The following is a 23,246-nucleotide window of genomic DNA, read 5'->3' as shown; positions in this document are numbered from 1 at the left end:
ATTCGTTTCTTCCTGGGTTTGTTGTAAGTTGTAAACAGTATTATAACACTCTTGAAACACTTAACAAACAGGCACTTAGCAGTGTTCACTGTGTCTGTCCACCCTGCTTAGCGTGTGTCACAGCCGTAAAGGTAGCATGTGCCTGTTGAGGATGCACTGGTAGCCCCTTGAATAGGTTGTGAATTTGGTGATTTCCTTTAATCCTTGAAACTCTATATGCCATGGGCAGTTATTTTCATGGACAGATGAGGAATCTCAGGGTAAAGAAGACTGTGTAATTTGCCCAAAGTCAGACCATAATTTTGGGTGCTGGGGCCTCGGTTCAGCATGGGCCCCTGGGCCTTCTGCCCTCTCGGTTCAGCCCCAGAGCCAGACGTGGGGTCGCCTGTCTCCCAGCCCAGAATATCCAGTAGGCAGCAACACAAACCTGGACCTGTGCTGCTTAAGCAAAACTCCGGAGGGGAGGCAGGTACTAAGGGGATAAATGTAAAAACAGAAGACTGCAAATTGTGATCAGCTCTGAGAAGGAAAGGAACACGCCTCGCCACGCAGAGCTGGGAGCTTTCCCTTCGGGGCTGCTCTGGGGGCGTTCATCTCAGCTAAACAAACTCCGGTCCTGCACCAACGCAGGAAGGCAGGGCGCGTGTGACCAGGTTGACTTGGCCTCGTTGATCATACTCATTCCCCATTCAGCGGCAGCTCTTACGGGCACTTACCTAGTAAACAGATTTCAGCCATAATCATCACGCACTTTGCTTGGTAGTTTTATTGGCCTCACATTTGAGATGAGGTAATTGAAGCTGGGGAGTTTGTTGCATGCCCGTGATTACCTTGGAAATAACCCCACTGGTCTTTCAACCTAGACTTGTGTGGCTATTATATCCCAGCCCTTTGAATGGCATCGTGTAGCTTCTACCAAGTGGCACAAATGACTGACATTGATTTTTCTTAATTCGTAGGAAATGGTATGTGACAATAAGAGAAAAAGGTAGTCAGAAATTGTTTGGAAAACTAGAACAAAATCCAATTCTTCCCCAGCTGGGAAGCGTACCCAGTGTCACTCACCCCACTCACTGCCTGGCATCTCCTCCCTGCCGACTCCGTGTTCAGAAGCAACTCTGAGCCTTTGAAGAACATTTTGCCTCATGACACTGTTGACTAGGACATGCGGCCTCTCTGTCCCTGGTTAACTCTCTCTTCAAAGCCATTTAAATTTTATGCAGGCTCCTCAGCTCAGATGTAAGAATAGCCTCTTTAAACTTCTTGATGCAGCTCCTTAGTGAAGATCTTTTGAAGGAAATCTAGCCAAAACCTGGGAGGTATGCACACAGTGACTGCAAACTCAGCACTTTGTGAAGTTCAGAATCAGAGGGGTGGGAGACACAGGAAAGGCTTTTTAAGGTAGAAAGGGGAAAGTGAAAGGACGCAGGCTGTGTGAGACTGAAGCATCTCGGTCCCAGCTAGCAAGGCAGCGGCGTTCAGGATGGTATGTGAGGAGTACAGAGTTCTCACAAAGAAAGAAGTGGTGGGATGGGAGGGAGGACAGATAGATTCTTTACTAGGGAAGGAAAAAGTACGCTGAAAACTTTCTGGTTGAATAAGAGGACTGTGACATGATGTGCTTGTATTTTGGAGAGAAGGGTTTTGTGGGGACAGGCCTAGGAGAACGCTGTCTGGCTAGGGGGTCAGCACAACAGGGAACCACAGAGAACAGGGCCGACCTCAGGGACCCTGCTGGGGGAGGGCCTGCCCGCCATTTTGAGCCCTGGGGGCTGCTTCTGTCCCTTAGCTGGGGCCTCAGAACTCCCTTCATATCCCAGTCCTGTTGATACAAGAAAACAGATGTGGGGCATGAGAAGGGCTGTGTCCCAGGCTTTGGTTTAGCCCCTGGAATGTGCCCCACCAGACGTGGGTCCTTGGCTTCCTGCAGGAAAGATTTCAAGAGCAAGCCACTGTTGAGTAATGGTAGATTTATTCACAGAGACACATTGAAAGGCAAGAGAAAGGCCACGAGTTGTGGGGTTCGGGTGCTCAGATTAAAAGTAGGTACACACTCCACAGACAGAGTGTGGGCCTTCTCGGAAGAGGGAGAGAGAGTGGTGACCGCGAGGTGGCGCTGTGTTGCTCGTTTTCTTGGGCTTGGTTGTTTCATATGCTAATAAGTAGACTGAGCAGCCTAAGGGCAAGGGGCTGGGATTCCCAGGGAGTTGGCCATTTCCCACCCTGTGACCTTTTGTGGCTAGCCTTGGGATGGCCATGGTGCCTTGGGGCATGTAAATTCACCATGTTACTATTACAATGGGTGTATAATGAAGCTCAAGCTCTGCTAGAAGTTATATCTCTTCATCTTGAGCCTCAAGGCCTATTGGGGATTGAATCCTTCACCATTTTGATGTTAATTGTTGTGGCCTTCCTTGAATGGCTGTGCTCTGCCCCCTTCCATCCTGTCTCACTGTGATGACACAGAGAGAGCAAAGGCCGGGCCCTACCCGTGCTCCTGTATTTAACAGGGGGAGGGGTGGTGTGGGCTGAGGATGACTCTGAGTGGTGAGAAGGATGTTTCAGATTTTCCCACGTGGGACATGGGTACCTGCCAGCAGCCACTGCAGATTTATCTCACGGGCATTATCGCTTGTGTCACTCATCGTTTCTATTTTTCTTTTATTGTTTTCTAGTATTTAATCTAAATTTAGTATCAGGTTTTTTTAGTAAAGAAATTTCTCTTTTTCTTTTCCTTGGGGATCTTTAGGGGGTAGGTAATTAGGTGTATTTATCTGTTCGTGGAGGCCCTGGCACTTGAACCCAGGAAACCTTGCACGCTAAGCACACGCTCTACCACTGAGCTCTACCACCAGTCCCATCATCTTTTACTTTTTGCTTTAGCTGCCAAGAATCTTACAGCTGAATTTCTAGTCGGCCTTTAACACTTACCCTAAATTCATGGCATTCATTTTTATGAATTTACCTTCCCCTGGTTTCATTTAAGTATTCAATCTCCATTTTGTCTTCACTCTCACTTTTGTCTTTTTGTTGTTATGGTTGTTAAGCCGTGTTTAAAAAAATTGTTTAATTTCTCTTTTAGCAGGAGGCTGAAAGTAAATAAATATGTAAACAAACTTATCACACTTAAATATTTTATACTTTCTAAGCTGTTTAGTAGTTACTTAAAAACCGAATTGAATACTAAAGTGATAAAATTTTTAAATTATTTTTTAATTTTTTATAAAGGTATAGCTGATTTACAATATGATATAAGTTTCAGGTGTACAATAGTTGCACAATTTTTATTTTTATGTTCCATTTATAGTTATTGTAAAACATTGGCTATATTCCCTGTGTTGTAAGATCCATCCCTGTAGCTTGTTTATGTTAGATGGAGCAGTTTGTATAAGAAAGCTGGGTAACGCAGAGTCTGGGGAGTGGCTCTGTCTAACCCATGTTCATGGTCAACCTTCCTGTCAGAGCCCAGGCCCTCACTCCTCTCTGCAGGGCAGCGAGTGGAGGCAGCCCTCATCAGCGCTGGCACCACCCTCTGAGTGGCAGTGACAACACTGACTCTCTGTGACATGCAAATTGTTGTTCCAGGATCTTTACATGCATTTCTGCATTTAATAATTAAAGCCCTCCTGTGAGGAATCATTTTATGTTTTTAATGAATAATACATTTTATTTTGATTTTGATAGACTTCAAACCTCCAGAAAATGTACTGGAATAGTACAATAAAAGCTTAGAGACAGTTCACCTAAAAGGGCACTATTTGCCCTTTTGTGTGTGGCTTATTTTAGTATAAACTTTCAAGGTCCATCCATGTTGTAGCCTCAATCAGTAATTTATTCTTTTGATTTGATAGTATCTTTTTTCTTTTTCTCGTTTTTGTCTATTTAAAAATATTTTCATTGAATTCTAGTCAGTTTATAGTGTTGCATCAGTTTCTTGTGTACAGCACAACACTTCATTTATATAGAAACCTACCTGTATTCATTTTCATATTCTTTTTCAACATAAGTTACTATAAGATACTAAATATATTCTCCTGTGCTATACAGTATAAACTTGCTGTTTACTCTATACATACTATCTGCAAATCTTGAACTCCCAATTTATTCCTTCCCACACCCTCTCCCCTCTGGTAACCATAGTTTGGTTTCGATGTCTCTGTGTCTGTTTCTGTTCTGTAGATAAGTTTATCTTTTTGTTTTGTTGTTTTTTCATTTTTTGTTTTTTTTTTAGATTCCAAATGTGAGCGATCTCATATGGTATTTTTCTCCCTCTTTCTGGGTTACTTCAATTAGAATGACATTCTCCAGGTCCATTCATGTTGCTACAAATGGCATTATTTTATTATTATTTTTTATGGTGAAAAGTAGTCTATTGTACAAATATACTACAACCTCTTTATCCAGTCATCTGTCAGTGGACATTTAGGTTGTTTCCATGTCTTGCTATTGTAAATAGTGCTGCTGTGAACATTGGGGTGTAGGTGTCTTTTTGAATTAGGGTTCCTTCTGGATATGTGCCTAGGAGTGGGATTGCTGGGTCATATGGGAAGTCAATTTTTTGTCTTTTGAGGAACCTCTATACTGTTTTCCACAATGGCTCCACCAAACTGCATTCCCACCACAGTGTAGGAGGGTTCCCTATTCTCCACAGACTCTCCAGCATTTATTGTTTGTGAACTTCTGAATGATGGCTATTCGGACTGGCGAGATGTGATATTTGATTGCAGTTTTGATTTGCATTTCTCTGATAATGATATTGAGCATTTTTTCATGTGCCTATCGGCCATTTGTATGTCTTCATTGGAGAAAAGTCTCTTTAGGTCTTCTGCCCATTTTTGGATTGAGTTGTTTGTTTTTCTTTCTTATGAAGTGTAAAAGCTGTTTATATATTCTGGGAATTAAGCCCTTGTCAGTCTCATTTATTGCAAATATTTTCTCTCATTCCATAGGTTGTCTTTTTGTTTTGCTTACTGTTTCCTTTGCTGTGAAAAAGCTTGTAAGTTTAATTACATCCCACTTGTATATTTTTGCTTGTATTTCTATTGCTTGAGTAGACTGCTCTAGGAGAACATTTCTGAGATGTATGACAGATGTTTTGCCTATGTTTTCTTCTAAGAGGTTTATAGTGTCTTGTCTACATGTTTAAGTCTTTAAGCCATTTTGAATTTATTTTTGTGTATGCTGTGAGGGAGTAGTCTAACTTCATTGATTTACATGCAGCTGTCCAGTTTTCCCTACACCATTTTCTGAAGAGGCTGTCTTTATTCCATTGTATGTTCTCACCTCCTTTGTCAAAGATTCAATGACCAAAAGTTTGTGGGACTATTCTTGGTAATTTTGTTTATCCGTTCATTGATGGATGGATATTGTTTGTAACCTTTGGCTACTCTGAATGATACTGCCATGAATATTGATGTGCAAGTTTTTGTGAGAATATGTTTTCATTCTGTTGGCTGTACAGTTGGCCCGCCATATCTGCAGTTTCCACTTCATGGATCCAGATGGCTGATTGTAAAGGGACTCGAACATCCTTGGATAATGGAATCCAGGATGGGGGGTTCCTGAAACCAACCCCTCGAGGATACTAAGGGATGACTCTACATGTAGGAGTGAAATTGCTGAGCCATATAACTCTAACCTTTTGAGGAAACAACAGACTTCTCCAAAGAAGCTGCACCATTGTCTCTTTCCACTGGCCGCATATGAGGTATCTCTGCTTCCTGAACAACACTTGTTATTGTGCATGTTTTGATTATAACCATCCTGGTGGTTGTAAAATAAGATCTCATTTTCATTTTGATATGGCTAGTGATGCTGAGCTTCTTTTCATATGCTTATTGGCCATTTGTGTATTTTTTTAAATCCTTGGAAATTTTAAAAATTGGATCGATTTTCTTTGTATTGTTCAGGTGTAAGCATTTGTTATATATCCTGAATACTAGTCTCTTATTAGATACATGCTTTGTAAAATTTTTCTCCTATTCTGCAGATTGTGCTTTCACTTTAGTTCTTTTAAACATTAAAACAATTTCTTTACAGGTGAGGTAATTAGATGTATTGATTTATTTTATTTTTCTTGCTAAGCACGCCCTCTATCAGTTGAGATACCCCCTTCCCCTGTCATTTCCCTTTCTTGATGATGTCCTCTGTAACAAAAAGGTTTTAATTTTGATGAAGTCCAGTTTATCTGCTTTTTTCTTCTATCACTTGTGCTCTTCGTATTGTATCTAGGAAACCAAAGCCTATCCTAGGACCTCAAAGATTTATACTGTGTCTTCTTTTAGAAAGTTTATAGGTTTACTTTTTACGTTTCTGTCTCTGATCCATTTTGAATTAATTTTTATTTGTTATATAAAATATGGGGGTCCAGATTCCAGATTCATTCTTTTGCCTGCAGATACCCAGCTTTCCCTGCACCATTTGTTGAATAGACAATTCTTTCCATGGAGTGTTGTTGGCACCCTTGTGGAAAACTGACTGTAAATGTAAGTTTTTTCCCCCTGGGATTTTATTGTGTCTCATAGATTTATTTATCCAAACTTATGCCAGTACCATACTGACTTAGTACTATAGCTTTTTAGTACACTTTAAAGTGAGTCATCCCACTTTGCTCTGCTTCTTCAAGATAGCTTTGGCTGTCCTGGGCCCCTTGCACTTCCATATGAATTTTGGGATAAGTTTTTCAATTTTTGCAAAGAAGTCAGCTGGAATTTTGATAGGGATTTCACTGAATTTGTAAATCACTTTGGGGAGTCTTAACATTTTTTAACAATATTGTCTACCATTCCATCAACATGAGATATCTTCCATATATGTAGATCTTTTAAAATGTTTTGGTGATACTTCAAAATATTCAATGTACAAATCTTGTAAATTTTTGTTAAATGTATCTCTCATTTAATTTTTAATGCTGTTGTAAATGGAAAGTCTGAGCTTCTTGAGGTAGGACTATATATCTATTTGTTTATTTCTAGGATTTCTACGCAGCAACTACCCTAGGTTTATATTTGCAACATAAATCTATCCACAACTCTTCCCACCCCCATGTTATAAGAAACCAAGACCCAGGTTAAGCTACCTGAACACCTATGTGGAAGTGAGAAATGAGACCCTTGGGTGGGGCTTTGTGAAGATGATACTGAGAGCTTATTTAGGATGGCTTCATCTTAATTTCTTTTAAACAATACTTTCGGTGAAGTCAGATATATTAAGAACATGCCCTTTTGATGTGCAGAGGAGGTAAGACTATTATCAAATAATTTCTAGAGAGAGTGTTGTACTTGAAATCTAATTTGCATCAATCTTTGAAGATTTATGTTTCAGGAGCTTTGACTGAAGAACACCTGTCTTTATTCATTAGTGACAATTAAATGCTCAAGCAACATGTAATAGTCTGAGAAACTGCCCCCGCCCCATAGTGCTGGGTGGCTGCAGCTGTAACCGGAGTCAGCGCTTACCTTTCCCAGTATGCTTGTGCTGATCCGCTCAAAGCGGTTCGTCCAACAGTGTGTCTGTAGTCTGTTGGACATAGCCATAAAACATTGAGTTAAGGTTGCTGGAATGCATTATATTCTTATTAATAATAAGTAAGCACATATTGAATGCTTACTGTATGTTGGGAATTGTCCCTCAGCCTCACATGAATATTATTTCTCTTAAAACCTCACATATTTTCTTGTTATTCTCACTTTACAGATAAGGAGACTGAGAATTAAGTCTTCTCTCTTTGGGTGGAGCTCATTATCAATGACGGGAAGTTGTAAGGAAAAAGATATTGATTCATCCTGAGAAAACATTTTTCTGAGAGTCAGCAGTGAAGAAGGTGGACACTGAAGAAGGTGATCATTGTTCGATTGAGACGAGCCCCGGGTTGTACGGAGTCAGCATCCCTGTCCTGGACACAGCCAGTGTAGAGCTGTGTGGTGGGTGAGGCGGCGATGCCGCGCAGGGAACGCAGATGCCGGGCCATTGGGCTGTGCTCAGGCCCGGTGGGGCTTTCTCCTAAGGGCAGTGGACAGTCATTGACAGATTTTAAGTAGGGGAGTGGGGTGCTCTCGTAGATCTCTTTTGTCTTGTAGAATGCTTAGAAACATTTAGAAGGCTCAGCTGGAGGTGATGTGATGAGTCAGATTAGGGTGGCTGCCAGGTGTAGGAGTGTAGAATTTTCAAGTGGTTTTCAGTCCCAGTTTTGTGGCTCAGTAGCCGTGTCACTTTGGATGATGCACTCAAGGAAGAGAAACAATTTATCTAATCAATAAATGCAGTGATGTACCGACCTCCCAGGACTGCTGTGGAGATCCAGTGAGATAACGTGTCCACAGTGTGCAGCATGGTACCCAGCACAGAGTCAGTGCTGAGTGAGTGCCAGTGAGTATCTGGTAGGACAGGTGTGGGTGGTTGGACTCGGTGACTGAGGAAATCTGGGCCCTGAAGGAGGGGTCCAGTCACACCTGTGAGTGATGGGCCTGAGCTCGGAGAGGCAGAGACACCTTGCCCCCCGACCAGGGGCCCTAGGCAGGACGGCTATGAGAGGAGCATCATGAAGTCAGCTCTTTGCAGGTGGAGTTGGAGTTGCCCTTGCGACATCTAAGTGCAGTGTCACGAGCTCAAAGAGGAGGTCTGGGCCCAGGCTGTGAATTTTCCTATAATCTTAATCCCTGAGGACGCTGAGGTAGTGATCACTGAATGTGAAGACATACTTTACAGGACAAGTGAATAGTAGTATCATCTCTGTCATCAAAGCTCACGTCTCTATATTCATCACCCACTTTGCTAATTGGGTACTTACAGAGCTCACTTCACCGTCCTCCCATGGGCTCAGGCTCCACAGTAAAGAGCTGGTGAGCCTCACTCCTTTCCAGAATACAACACATTTTGCTGGTAGCCTTCTGTACCTCGCCAGACTTAGAATTTTAGTTTGTTGATTTAATTCTATTTTCTATTAGCCATCTCCTGACAAGGGAGACCTTTTACCTCATGGTCATATTTCAAATAGCTGTTACTGAGAATTGCTGATCTGATCCATAGAGTAAGTATTATATTAACCTTGTAGAGTACTTATCATTTTTCTGTCTTTGCCCTTTAATTTTGTATGCCCTTTCTCTATCCTATTTGGGGCCTTAATTTTTTTTAATTAAAAGATGTCTGTTTGCAGTTAAGAAAACAAAAGAAAAAATACACATGATAGCTAAACATAGAAAATATCTAGTGTGTTTTCTGTCTCGGCAATGGAGGGATGTAGAAACTTGTGAAAACCTTCATTACACAAGTTTCTTAAAATGCGGATTAAGAAATAAAACCTTCCTTCCTCATCTTTCAAGCTGCACAGCTAATTGTCAAGAAACTGAGGGGAAATCCTCAGAAGCCAAGACAAACCAGAAAGCAGGGATTCTGGGTGATACATGAGACTTAGAAGCACTGGGGTGTCTGTTGGCTCCTGTACTGAGTTTCAGTTGCCTTGACAGTAGGGCAGGAGGTGAGCCCGAAGCCTCTCACACTGGGAGTTTAATGACTGATCATATGTAAGGCCAAGCCCATTCCGAGAAGCATGGTTTACTTAAGGGTGAACTAGGAAAAAAAAATTCCTCAAGGCAAGACAGTAAGGAAAGTCAATTTTGTTGGAAGAGGGGAAAAATTACAAATCCAAAGTAAGGATATAGTTTAAAGCTCTTCTGGCATGAGAGTGACCACAAACTCCTGGCAGAGAAGCACAGCTACTCCTGGAATGAGAAGCTGTGGTTTGAATGAATCAGTGAGCAGCCATTCCGAAAAAGGCCTCCAGAGTCTTATGGATCAAGATACTGGACGGCAAACACCTCTCTTCCAAGGTCTCATTCAAATAACTGGAAATGTTTTAAAGGAAAGAAGACATAATCATAGTTCTATTTATTAACATTACTATATGCTAGGAATTCAGAGGTGACTATGGAGTTGACTCCTCATTTATGGACCTTACTTTCTCTTTGGGGAGAAAAACTGACATAGTTGGGGAGCTTGGTAGAGGGAGGTGTTAGTCTGTTGCAATTAGCCAGGAGAGGAGATTAAGAAAGCAGTGAAGGGTGGGTGAACGTTTTAGCTGAGGACAGACAGTCTTGTTCAGTTGGCTTTTAATTGCAGGCTCAATGAGTTGTCACTGGAGGGAATAGATATTTCGGAGGATGGACTTAGCTCAGGCCTCTTTAGAATGGACACGTGAAACTGGAGAAAGACAGTCAAATCTGTGCAGACATTAAAGTTCACTTGAACATGCTCCATCCCTGAGCCAAAAATAGGACAAATATGCAGCACTTCTTAAGGACAGAGGAGCGGTTTCTAAGATTCTCCAAGAATGAATCCCAGGGAACCGGGATGGCCAGTTGTCAAACTGTGACTTTGCTCTTTGGACGGTGTACCCACCAAGGGTATTGGACTTTTATAAGTTTCCATTTCTCTTTAATACACGTCAGGTAATTAGGACGTGGGCACAAGTATTTGACACCTTGTCGAGGCGACTTTGGTTACCTGCCTAGAAGCACGGGCACTGCTATGGCTGCGTCATACATCTTGCCGCCCATCCCGTTCCCCGGCTCAGTGATCACGGCAGAGTGGTCCCTTGTTGACCTGTCCGTCTCCTCTGTGACATCATAACCCATGAAAAGACCGGAGCGTATTAACGTGGTTTTCTTAAATTCAAAGGAACAGATCAAATATGGAGTCAGATTTGTTTTTTCCTACTTCAGTAGTGCCATGGAGAAGGCAGTTTGGGCAGCTTTTTGTAGGGCCCTAGAGGCTTTCTCTCTCAGACTCTGGGCACCTTTATTGAAAACCCTTCATAGCTGTCTGGAGTGCTGTAAAACCACTCCGCCTGTTTTGTCCTGAAGATGTGTTCAGTTTATAACTCATCTCTACTCCTTGGAAAACAACTCAATAAAAACTCAGTTGGTTTCCCACCAGCCATGGGCAGGGGTTGGGGATACCGTGTTATTATTTCATAAAATAAAAATAACAATAATATTAATAATAGTAATAATAATAATAAATAATAATAATAAAAGAATTCTTAAAAAAGCACTGGGCACATTGGAGAGAGTCAATAAATGCTTCCTGGCTTAAGTCAAAAGTGATGACTCAGTGATTCCATGGCTGCTGTATTTGCTGAGCTAATTACTCTTTTGCCCCATTACACATTTTTTTAACTGAAAAAGAAATACATGCAAATGGTTAAAAAATATTCAGAGCACAAAACTACACAAGTGAAAGAAGTTTACCCTCATCCTCTGTTCTTCCAGCCCTCCCTGGAGATGCCACTGTTTACTATCCTTTGGATGCTTTTCCAGATATGGTATGCACATTCCCAAATATGTATGTAAATTCCTTTAAAGTTTTATTTATTTTTAACTTAAAGGGATTTAAATCCTCAAGTGGCTTCTGCCCGGGTAATAGAACAGAACAAATCTGACTGCATATTAGATCTTTTCATTTGACTTAAACCCTATGCTCTGTCTCCTAGGCTTCATCTTGCTTGTAAAACAATGTTGCTTAGAGCCTGAAATATACAGGAGAGCCTATTCTGAAGGCTCTGACCTTTAAGGATATTTAAAACTTTTTCATTCATAAAAAGATAACAAATTACAGAATAGAAAATAACGTTTGTTTTGTTGGAGGTTTACAGAGATTTGACCCAGGCAGATAGCTGCAAGAACTAAGGATTCTAACAACAAGGAATTCCTACACCAGGAAGATTGCAACAACCAAGCACGTAGGAAAGGAGCCTGAATTCTGACTTGGGGAGATGCTTTTTCAGGACATTAGTTTGCCATCTAGGTCTACAGAGACTTGCTATTCCTTGCCCCAACACCTGGTCTCCCAACTTATTGGCCTGTCCTGCACTGAGGAGAATGAATTTGGACTCGGTAACACTCCTATCTACCTAGCAAGCAGGGCACTGGAACTGAGTGTTATGGAAACAACAGGCCAGCCAAGAAACAAGCACCACTGGGAGGGTTGGAGTACTCAGATTTATTATGCCGGCGGGCTCAGAGGGGCTTCTGCTCCGAAGTTCTGAGCAACTCCAAGACATGCACATGAGGTTTTAAAGGGTTAATTACAAGTAAGGGGTATTAGCCAATAAGGCTCAAACAACATAAAGCAAGGAATCAGTACACTGGAGCTTATCAACTTGTAATAGATCACGTTACTGACACCTGTTGAGGTTGGATTTACGAGTTAGCTTGTTAGCCCAGTAAACTGACACTAAACTTCAGATTTACGAGTTAGCCCAGCAGAATTTAGATCAGTAAACCGACACTTATCACACTTAGATTTGTGACTTAGCTTGTTAGCCCAGCTGGGCTTTTCCTTTACATGAGGATAGCTCTCCCACACCCAGGGAACTACTGTGAGCCCTTGATGGTTCCACTAGGGTGGGGTGTGGTTTACCCAGGAGGGATGGGGACTGTGCACCAACACTCAGGCAGTCTGCTCTGTCTGGGGCTCTGATCTTGTACCACCACGCTCCCCGCCAGCCCAACACCTGGGAGAGTGGAACTAAGGCAGAGATCATGCCTGCCTGTTTCCCAGCGTGTAAAAGGGGAATAGGTACTCTTCCCAAGGTAGTTCTGAGCGACAACACCTGCGGGTGCTTGGTTCCCAGAGCAACAGAAAACCCAGCTCCGCGTGGGGGCAACGGGTGTGATACCCATAGGGGTTCTGCAGAAGCATCGGATGGAGGGCTGGATCCGAGAGGTAAAACATGAGCTGCGGGCCTTGAAGTGTAACAGAATGGTACAGAGGCAAGACTGCCGCCTCCTTCGGGGTGCCCCCAGAGGTAAATATTTTTCTCTCCATCTCCGCTACGACCCTCCCCTCTCCAGATCCATCCCTTTTCTCTGCTCTTCCGGTCCATCTGTCTCCCTCCACTTTTCCCCTCCTCTCCTCCCCCTCCCATCTTCTCCCTCCCTCGCTGCCCCACCTTCTCTCGCAGAACCCAGAGTGGATCGCTGGCCCTCCTGCGCATGGGCAGTCGGTGCCAGCTGGACCGCGGGTTGGAAGCTCCAGCTCCGAGCCGGGGATAGGCCCCAAAGGCTTCTCAGCTCTGTCGACCGGTAGGCCTTTAGCTCCTGCCCGGGGCCGGGGCCTCTGGCTGTGGAAGTGCAAGGTGGGGGGCTCCCGGGAAAGGGGTCAGGCGGCTGCAGGAGGGCGGTCGGCATGTCATAGCCCCCCAGGGCGCCAGTCAGCCTGTGTTCAGCTGAATTGCTCTGGCCAGACCCCTCTGCCCGCGCCACCTACCCCGGCGCCCCGGCCACACCTTTCCATGGCCAGGTGTGCACCTGCAGCCTCTCACCCAGCCGGGCTCCCCTCAGTCCGTGGCTGGCGTCCCCTTCCCCTCTCCCGCCCGCGAGTCCTTTCCTCCCGGGCTGCCTCTCCTCGGCCGCCGGCCCGTCCCCACAACTGGGCGGGCTGCGTCCCGGGCGGGTGGGGTCTGCGGACCCGAACGGGGGCAGGCGGCTGGGGCTGGGGCTGGGGCTGGCCTCCGAGCGGGGCTGCAGCCCGCGTTTCCACCAACCCCCACCCCGCTTTCCCTGCACCGCGACCCCGGGGCTGCCCTGCTCTTCCTTTCCTGCACCCTGAGGACAAGCTCAGCGGCGTGGGCGCTGCTCCCTGGGCTGAGAGCCTCCGGCTGTAAAGCGCAGCCTCTGGTGGAGTCGGGAAAGTGGATCCTCAGTGCTGAGCGAGCTTCTGTCTCCTCCCTCAGTGTTTCTGCCCCAGGTAAGTACCTTGAACACTTTCAGGTGTAATGATGGCAGTGCTTGTTGATGTCACGTGTTTTTATAGTGCCAGGGATTACAGTGTTGAAAGCAGGGCTTGGTTCAGTTAAAAACGAGCTGAAGGCATGAGGCTGTGACATGCTCCTTCCTTCCTACTCCCAGGGTGAAACGTGTAATCGTCGATTTTAAAAAGATAGTTACAGTCCCTAACTAGCCCAGCCCAGCTAGGGTGCGTTAACAGGAACAGCACCACCAGAGGCGTTGGAGACCCAGGGACATTGAAGCCCTAAAGAGCTCCTGCCACAGTTTGGTTTGTTTTGGTTTTTTGTTTTTATTAAATCGTGGGGCAGACTACTAGTATAGAGGGAAAAATAATTGTCAGGAAATATTTTTTCATATTAAAGCTTTATTGTGATATTGTTCACACACCATGAAGTTCATCCATTTAAATCGTACAATTCAGCAACTTTTAGCATACTCACAGTTGTGCAACAATTATTATTCCAGAACGTTTTCATCACAACAGAAAGACCAGTGGAAATGAGTGACATACCCACCCCTCCCCAGTGGTGTTTCTAAAGAAGTTTCATGACTATTCCTGACCATAAATTAACTTGTTACATTCCATGAAATATCTGGTAGGAATTCTAATCAGAATTGCAATGAATCTGTGTATCAAAACAGGAAGAATTAATGTCTTTATGGCATAAATTTCTTCTACCCATGAATATATCTGGGACCGTATTTTTTCATCTCTCCAGAGCCTGGCCCATGGAAGTCCTCACTAAATGTTGGGCTTGTGAATGATGAGATTCTATACATCGTTAGTTGCTACTGTAGCCTTTCACAGAAGAGAAAAGTAACCTCAGTGAAGCCAAGTGACTGTCTGATGGTCAGAAAGAGTGACAGCCAGTGCTGGAGTGATCCAGTGGACTTGGTGCTTGCAACCAGGATTCTCCAGCACCTACAGCTAAGAGGATTACAGTATTCTTTTTTTTTTCTTAATGGCGTTGCTTTTATTTTTACTTAATTTTTTAATTTATTTTTTATTGAAGTGTAGTCAATTTACAATGTTAGTTTCAGGTGTACAGCAGAGATTCAGTTATCAACATATGCATATGTATATACATATGTTTTAGATTGTTTTTAGTAGAACTCATTACAAGAAATTGAATATAGTTCCCTGTGCTATATAGTAGGTCCTTGTCATTTATTTTATATTTATTAACGTGTATCTGTTAATCCCCCCTTTCCTGCCTGCTAAGCACAGTTTGCTTTCTATGTCCATGTGTCCATTTCTAGCAGCACCGTTTTTCCTAGTAATATATGCTCTTTGGCTGCTTTCAGTTACAGTAATTCCATGTTATCTGTGAGCGCTTTTCTTCTGGTGGCCTTTATGTGGTTTGCACACGTGGTAATAGAGATCTGTATTTGGGAGAACTCCAGGCTTAGTGTAGTCCCTGGTACAGAGTGCCCACTGAGTTGATGCTTGAACTGGGAAAAAAACAGTAAATGTTGGAATTTCCACTATGGTTGAGACTTCCAGGTTTTTGTAACCAGTTTACCCCACCTAATTATTGGCTGCCCCCATACTGGTTAATTTGGTGGAAATTCATTTTATGGTGGTGTAGAGACAGGGCCTTGTATGCTTCTTCTCTTTCCGTTTTCTAAGGCTCATTCTCCTGGGCCTTCCACATCCTCCCCCAGCAGTGCCCAGTGTTGGCTTGGTGCTGCGCTGAGGCAATATTTGTTAATAAGGCCCTTTCCTCATCTCTTCTGACCCTCCGTTTCTTTCTCTGCACAATGAGGGCTTAGACTAGATAAGTGCTTTTCAGTTTCTTTTAAGACATGTTTCCTTTGAGAAACAGAAAATGCAAATCTCTCCTCCCATCCCAACACTTTAGATTTTGTTAATTCCTGCAAGGAGGGACATAGCTCTTTGTGGAATATTGATGTGATTGTGATTCCAGGTGGCACAGAAAAGACTCTTCAGAGATTTATTGCATGGAGAGGGCAGAAAAGGGGCAGTATGTCACACTTTCTAGTGTGAGCACTGGAGCAGGGCCTTGGATTTAAATATGGTGTCTGTCGTGGCCTCTCTTTAATCTTGCACAATGTGACAAACCTCTCTACCTCAGTTTCTTGATGTGTCAATTTGGGGTGATAATATTTTAAGGCTTTTGTGAAACATTATACACATAATCTATTTGTGTCTCAGTAGAAACAAGACCTGCAAGGGATTCAGGGATTTAAAAAAAAAAAAATCTTGCCCATAGCACTATGTCGCTGTGCATTTTAAATTTCCTGGAGGGTGATGGTTGAGTCTAAAGTCCATCGTGGGACAGGTGGCCCATAGTTTCCTATGCCCCAGATTGCCCCCTCCTCCCCAGTCCTCTTCCTCAGTCCAGGATGAAGTTCCCTATTAGATTTACACAGAGGTCTTTTGGAAATGGCTTTTCATTTTTTTGTTTCACCAAGAAGGGCTGCCATCATGATCTCTGTGGTCAGGTTTTGAAGGGCTGCCATCATGATGTGTAGTCAGGTGAAGTCTATGCAATTGGGAGTTTCTATTTAATAAAAAGGAAAAAAATTACAAATAGAAAATTAGAACAAGGGTGGTGACAGGGGCTCTTGTAATTGAGCACCATTAGCTTTGTTAGCTTCAGATGCAGTGGCCTCTTGCCACGAGGACCCATCCTCTTGCTCTGAAGTTCGAGGGACCACTGGGTTCAGTGGGAATTTTAACTCAGTGTATCTCATGTGCTGGGCATTTTCCTATTTTTTCTGTGTGTTCCTTTTTTGAGACAGTGAGCAAATTTAACCTCAATAGCTTCTTTAAAAAAGTAGAAATTTTATTTTGAGATATAATTTAGATTCCCATGTAGTTGTAAGTGATAATATGGAGAGGGCCTATGGAGGTAAGGACCTGCTATGTGTCCCCAACTATGCACCAAAGAAGCCAGAAGACACAGCATTCCCACTCAGTGAATTTATAGCTTGGACTGTGAGCAGCTCTTCAGAGGAAGAAACAGTGCCTAGTTTATCTCTGTGACCCATAGTAGGGACTAGCAGAAATTCAGTGCTCAAAGTTTTATCTGATTCAGCTGTTTGCCTACAACTGCCTCTGACACCCCCCACCAACGCCGCCCCCAGAGGCTGCTAAGAAAATTTTCCCAGTTTTCCTTAATGGTTCCATCTTTCAAAGTTGGGGTACGATTCATTACTGACTCACTAAAAATTTGAGGTTTGTGTTATTGCCATCATTTCTATTCACGATTAAACTGGGGCTTAGAGAAGCACACACGCCTGCCCAGGTCACCCACATGATTAGTGTAGAGACGGGTGGAACGTGGGCTTGGGATTTCCAAGCAGTACCATTATGATGGTCTGTGGCAGGGAGCAGCATTCACTTTGCTTGTTTATTCATTCATTCAACAAACATTTATTGAGTAACCTCTTTGGGTCAGATGCTTTCATAGGGTTATCTGATTCTTCAGCAGTACTGAGAATCATGTAATGTTTACTTTTTTTTAAATCTGAGAAAATTAGCTCTGAGAGGTTATAACCCCCCCGAAGGAAATATAGCTCATAAAGTAGGGATAGTAAATTTGTAGTCACCCCTTTTTATGCAGGTGGTACCCTAGGCATTTTACATTTGCAAACTTCCATAATCCAGATATATTCTTGTAAGGCAAGGATTTTTTTTTTAATTGAAGTATAGTCAAGTTTACAATGTTGTGTAAATTGCAAGGTGGTTTTTGAATTTTGAATTAAAAAGTATTTTTTGAGAAGGGTAATTAGGTTTCTTTATTTGTTTCATTTATTAAAATGAGGTACTGGGACCTCTTACATGATAAGCATGTGCTCTACCACTGAACTGTACCCTCCTCCACAAGGCAAGTTTTCTTATCCATTATTCTGCAGCTTAGGGGTTCAAATAAATTGGAATTGAAATCCAGATCTTTTGCTCCTACTATTGTACTTTTCTTTATATTCTGCTGAAGGGGGTGGCGGAAAGCAGTTCCTTTTTTCATTTCTTTATTACGCATTTTTGAGCAGTGACTTTGCATCAGGGCCTTGCTAGGTGCTTTGAAACAGAAAACAAGAAATGACCCTTCTCTGCAGGGGCAGGAAGCCTAGACCAAAAGCTGGGTAAAGTGATCCGAGCTACGGTAGCCATGTGCAGGCTCTGAAGGACAAACTGTACCCCTGGATTTGCTTGGGCTTCCCCTGCCTTCTGGCTGGTACACACCAGGTCACCGCAACCCAGAGGCGCCCGCAGCCCACAGCACAATATTTACCTCGATCTCCTCTCCCCTCTCGGCAGGGCCTGCAACATGAGCATCCCTGACTACGTGCAGTGTGCTGAGGACTATGAGACTATTCCCGTGGTGGTCAAACCAGTGGGGATCATCTCAGAGGAGAATTTCTTTTGCATCTATAAGCGAATCTCTTTGGTGAGCCAGATCAGCCCGTGCAGCTCCCAGGGCACACTCTGTATGCACTACAGGCACCACTATGCGCCCAAGAATGGATGGAGCGGCTTCCAGACCCATCTCAAGGTTGTGGGCCTTGCCACCATTACCGACTGCCTCTCGGCCAAGGCCTTTGAGAAGCTCCACGTGCAGAGGAGCTGTATGGCACCATGCTTAATGACTCTCATCTCTTTGTCTTTGTGCTGCATGGGGAGGTAGCTGAGCAGCCGCGCACCAACGTGGCCTTCAATCTACGAGGACTGCAGGGTGGTGGAGAAGAGGATTGAGGACTTCACTGAGTCACTCTTCATCTTGCTCAAGTCTAAGTGGCTGGATGTGGCCCCCGACAACTCTGGGGACAAGATCCCACTCCTCTGCATCCTGTTTGAGAAGGAGGACTTCATAGGATTGGACACAGACAGCAGGTAATTTACCTGGCGGCCCGTCCGCCCTGGTTCTGTGCCAGGTTGCTTCCCTACATCCAGAAAGGGATCAGCAAGGAAGAGGGCTGTCTAGTAGCCAAGGGTGGAGGGAAGTGCAGCCCACCATTTTAGAGACATTTAAAAGTGAATCTGCCTTTGTTTCAGAGAGATCCTTTTAGTGATAGTGTTAGAGCACTTACTCCTGCTTTTCAGCCAGGACCCTGGTGGGACCCCTGGAGTTGCTGTTCAATAGAGTAGCCACAGCCACTGATGCTAGGAGCACTGGGGAGGAGGCTGGTCTGAGCTGAGATGTGCTGTAGTTCAAATGCACATGAGACGCTGAGGCTTGTCTACTAAAAGCATATAAACTATCTTGTTACTTCCTCTATTGATTACATGTCAAAATGTTAGTATTTTACATACAGTAGATTATGTAAGATATGTTCTTAAAATCAGTTTCTAGTACTTGTTTTTTGTTTGTTGGTTTGTTTCTTTGTTTACCGTTTTAAATGTGGCAACTGGGAAACTTTCTTTACATGGCTCTCATTTCATTTCTGTTGGGCAGCCTTTCCTGGGACAGTCTCATCCCTTTGCTTATAGATGAGATGCTGAATCCCGAGAGGCAGAACGAGGCGCTGGTTTAGCTGGCTTGGAGCCAGTGTCTCCTGCCTCCCAGGCTCAGCACCTGTTCGGCTCAGGCACTCTCTTCCTGCCCGACAGCCAGCATGCCATGTTAGGACATCAGAAACACTGCCAGGGACCTCCGAATGAACTCCTTATGCAGGGAAAGGCGTATCACGGAGTATGGGAAAGAGCAGAGAAATCTTCATCCTCACTTTGTCCCTGTGATTAAGTCAACGGCCCCACTTTGCCACGGAATTATAGACGAGCTCTTCTGGGCTGCCTAACCCCGCAACATCTGCTCTGTTTCCCCGTGTATCTATTGTGCTGTCCCTCGGGCAGAAGAGGGTGAGATGCCTTTGCCGAGAGTTGGTCCCCCTTTGCTGGGGAGAGTGACGGAATCTGTGTACCCCTGGCCTACGGCCTCGGGCCTTGAGTCTGGAGAGGGCTCATGGCGGACCCACAGGTGATGGTCGGACGACCTGGCACATGCTGCCGGGCCCGCTGTGGGGGCGGTGCTCTGTGATTCTTGAACTTAACTAAGATCAGATTCTACTTTCTGGTTGTTGGTAAGTTGGAGGAGAAGATGCCAGAGAATTGATAAAAAGAATATCCAAAACAGCCCTGTGAATGATGGGCAAGAGGACCCGAGACCCACCTGCATGAGGTGCCTAGCGGGCTCTGGATGAATTTTCTGTTCCTCCCGGACATGCTTAAAGAAGGGGAAAGGCATGTCGTGGCCATGATCTGTTCTTGTCCTCACAGGGCCCTGTGATCTACATGCCGGCGCTCCCCATCTGCTCCTTGGAGATGAGGTGTCATGTTTAGGAGCCTGGGCACTGCTGAGGGCACAGCAGGCAGCACCGTGCTACACCGAGGCTGGCTCCGTTCACCTCACATGTCACCTCCTGCTGATCCCCCAGGCGTCAGTCAAGGTAGGTGCATCTGTGCAACGTAAGCAGGGACCATGTTCTCCCCCTGGACAGACTGGTGGGTGAGCAGTGGAAGCCTGGAGCCCTGCCCCAGCCCCCAGGCCAGTGCCTCCTCTTTTGTCACAGGAGGCACTGGTGAAAGTTTTGCTCAGCAACTGCTTGGCTCTGAGTCTGAGGACCCACCAGAGAATTCCTGCTTGTTTTTGCCTTTTGAAGTCTGCCCTTGGGATTTGGCGGAGTAGCTGGATATGTTCTTAGCCCATAGTGGTTGACACTGTCACCATTGTTTACCCAGAACCTCGTGTACCAGGCATGCCTCCCGGCATCAAAATATAGCAGCGCATTAAACCTCCCTCCTGGTGCGTCTGTCTGTTTTGGTACCGTAAGGTCTCAGCCAGCATCTTAACGTCAGTGAGATAACTCGGCCAGTGAGCTCGGGTCAAGCAAGTTCTCCTCCTGTCACTTTTAGTGCATTGTTGCTTTTACTATTCCACAGTCATTAATTTTTAAAACAATGCTTTGGTGCAGGAGCAGAGACTAATTCTCTCCTGCTACTCTTGGTGGAAGTGCGTAAAACTGTCCAGCCTGAAATGTGACCACAATTTGTAGCTTAAGACCTGCCTAGACCCATGTATATGGAGTTTTGGTTAGGAGCGCTGACCATGTTGGTGTCCCCCGGCAGCGCCGCTCCCCTCAGGCCCCTGCTTTCCCTGGAGCAGGAGGTGAGGTTGGGTCTCACCATCCCCGCGTCCCTGGCCTCACACACTCACGTAAATTCTTGTACGCGCTGTCAAAGTCATTTTTGTTCTTGTGTGTTTCTAATTTTCTCTTGTTCCTCTTTTCCTTTTTCTTTATTCCTTTTTCCCTTGTACTGCCCTGTGAGCATGTTGTTGCGTCTGAAATTGTGGGCTGTGCACACCGTGCATTGGAAATAGCTAGATCGCCCTCCGTGCAGTCTCCATCGCTTTAAAAAGCAAAAACTTAACAGCTGCCTTGATCCATGTATTATCCTTGTCATCTTTTTATTTTCTAATTTTTTTTAGCACATCACCCACTGGTGTTTGATACCTCTTAAAATCCTTGCTTTAAGGAACCAGGTTGGTCCTCCTTATATTTGGTGACAAATGCGCCCTTATTAAAATTCTTTGATTGTTTTGAAGAAGTGAGATGCGAATTCATGTATGCGGCTGCTGAGGGATGATTTTCATGGAGTATTTAAACTTGTAAAGTCAAATTCTGCAGCATCTTGCTCGATTCCTGCTTTTACACAAACGTGCTTGGCACTCGGTTCTTGGCTGTCGCTGTGTGACGTGCGTGACGGCGCTGCCTGGCTGGTGGTCACTGGTGAGGAATTGGCAGGCTCGGGGGTGAGCAGCTGTTGGAGGAAGCAGTCACCGTTTTGTTAATTAATTTTTTCTTTTTTTTGCATTTTACTTCCCGTGCCATTTACTTTACTTTGCCTTCATAAAGGGGCAGAAGTGGGTCTAAAATCCATGCCACTCTTTTCTTCCCTTTACGAGGCTAGTTTTTCTGAGTATCATGACAAAATGCCCTTCTCCTAAGTAGCTGGCTCACCTGGATCTGGTGGACATAGGGACTGCTAAAAGGGACCGTAGCTTCCACACGGCTCCAGCCAGTAGGCATTCAGAGCCGGGTCTGTGGTTTGCCTCAGCAGCCGTGCAGGCCTCACTGCACCGGCATTTACTTTTAACCCATGTTGGCAGTAAATATCTGACTCCGTGTCTGTTGCAGCTGACGTCCACCACTGTCTGCCTTGTCGTTAGTTTGCGGGAGTGAGTCTCCAACACCCCAGTCAACTGTGAAGGAAAATGCTTTGGCCGACCTAGGACCTTGGATTCTCACCCCCACCATGGTACATCTCACCCGGTGGAAGTGTTTGGCCACCACCATCATGCTGAACATGAGGCCTTGTTTCTCTTTTCATGCTCTGGTCCAAATGTAGACACTTCATTTTTCACTGAATTTGTCTCGCTTGAGACAGGAGAGAATATCTGAATGAGTCCATCACATTGTGGGTGGGGAACAGATCAGAAGTAAATGTCGCAAGTAGAAGGAGTCTAGTCTGTCCGGGTTGGCAAATGCAGGCTGGGATCTGTGATGCCCGGGCTATGCTTTGGACACAGGCCTTTACCGTGGCTCCCGAGGGCCCAGGGGTCGGAGTGAGAACAGCCTTGCCTGGGTTCCTTCATCTTCGTCTGCTTACTGGCAAGTGTGTCTGCTAATTAGGAGCTCCCCCACACCTCGGGCCTTTCAAAACTCAGACCACGGGAGAACCTTGAGTCCCTTCTCCTGGGCCTCTTTTGTGAGAATACAGTGCCTTCTGAGGTGACCAGTGGCAGGAGATGCCTCCCCCTCCAGGGAGCACCCTTTGGAGGACTGTGACTCAGTGCACCATGCTCTGAGCTTGTGGGGTTCCGGCCGTGGTCCCTGCAGAACCAGACTTGAGATACGCTTAGCGATGGATATAACAGAACTGATTCCAGGGCAGGGCTTGGGGGAGGGAACAGTGGAAATTGAATGTGAGCTCAAACACATAGGTGGGTGCTGGGACTGTTACGAAAATGGGGTGTCTGGGAGGTACCTGCCAGGAATCAAATTCCAGAGTAAATGGCGGACATGAGGCATTTTTAAGATGCCATTTGTCATCCAAGTTAGGACTTCAAAGAGGCACTCGGGTCTATGGCCCTGGGGCTCAGGTGAAGGAGCCGGACTAGAGATACAGGTTGGGAGTCATTATTCTTAGCTCGTGTTCACAGCCACGCATGTGAATTAGATCATCTTGAGAGCTGCAGACTGAGGCTGAGGCGGGGCAGGGCTGTGCCTGGGTTGGAGGAAAGCCCAGACCATGCAGCTTTGGTGTGTCAGTCTGCGGCATTTGCGATTTTCAGACTAATGCCATTTATCCTTAAGGGGCCGGGGATTGGGCAGGGCCAGCCAGGAAGAAATCTGAAAGAAGGGTCGTGGCCACGTGTGTGTCTTGGGAAGATGCAGAGTCTGCAGGGTCCGGGAGGGTAGACTACTAAGAAGCTG

General features: G+C 45.0%; 1 pseudogene; it reads left to right on the top strand.

The window, feature by feature from the left end:
* The window catches only part of LOC141578087 (trafficking protein particle complex subunit 9 pseudogene), a 35,211-nt pseudogene extending 16,562 nt beyond the window's left edge, over nt 1-18,649 (top strand).
* The last annotated feature ends 4,597 nt before the right edge of the window (nt 18,650-23,246 follow it).

The sequence above is a fragment of the Camelus bactrianus genome, chromosome 7 (assembly GCF_048773025.1).
Source record: "Camelus bactrianus isolate YW-2024 breed Bactrian camel chromosome 7, ASM4877302v1, whole genome shotgun sequence".
NCBI lineage: Eukaryota > Metazoa > Chordata > Mammalia > Artiodactyla > Camelidae > Camelus > Camelus bactrianus.
The sequence above is the reverse complement of the archived record's forward strand: the minus strand, read 5'-3'. Positions and strand labels throughout refer to the sequence as shown.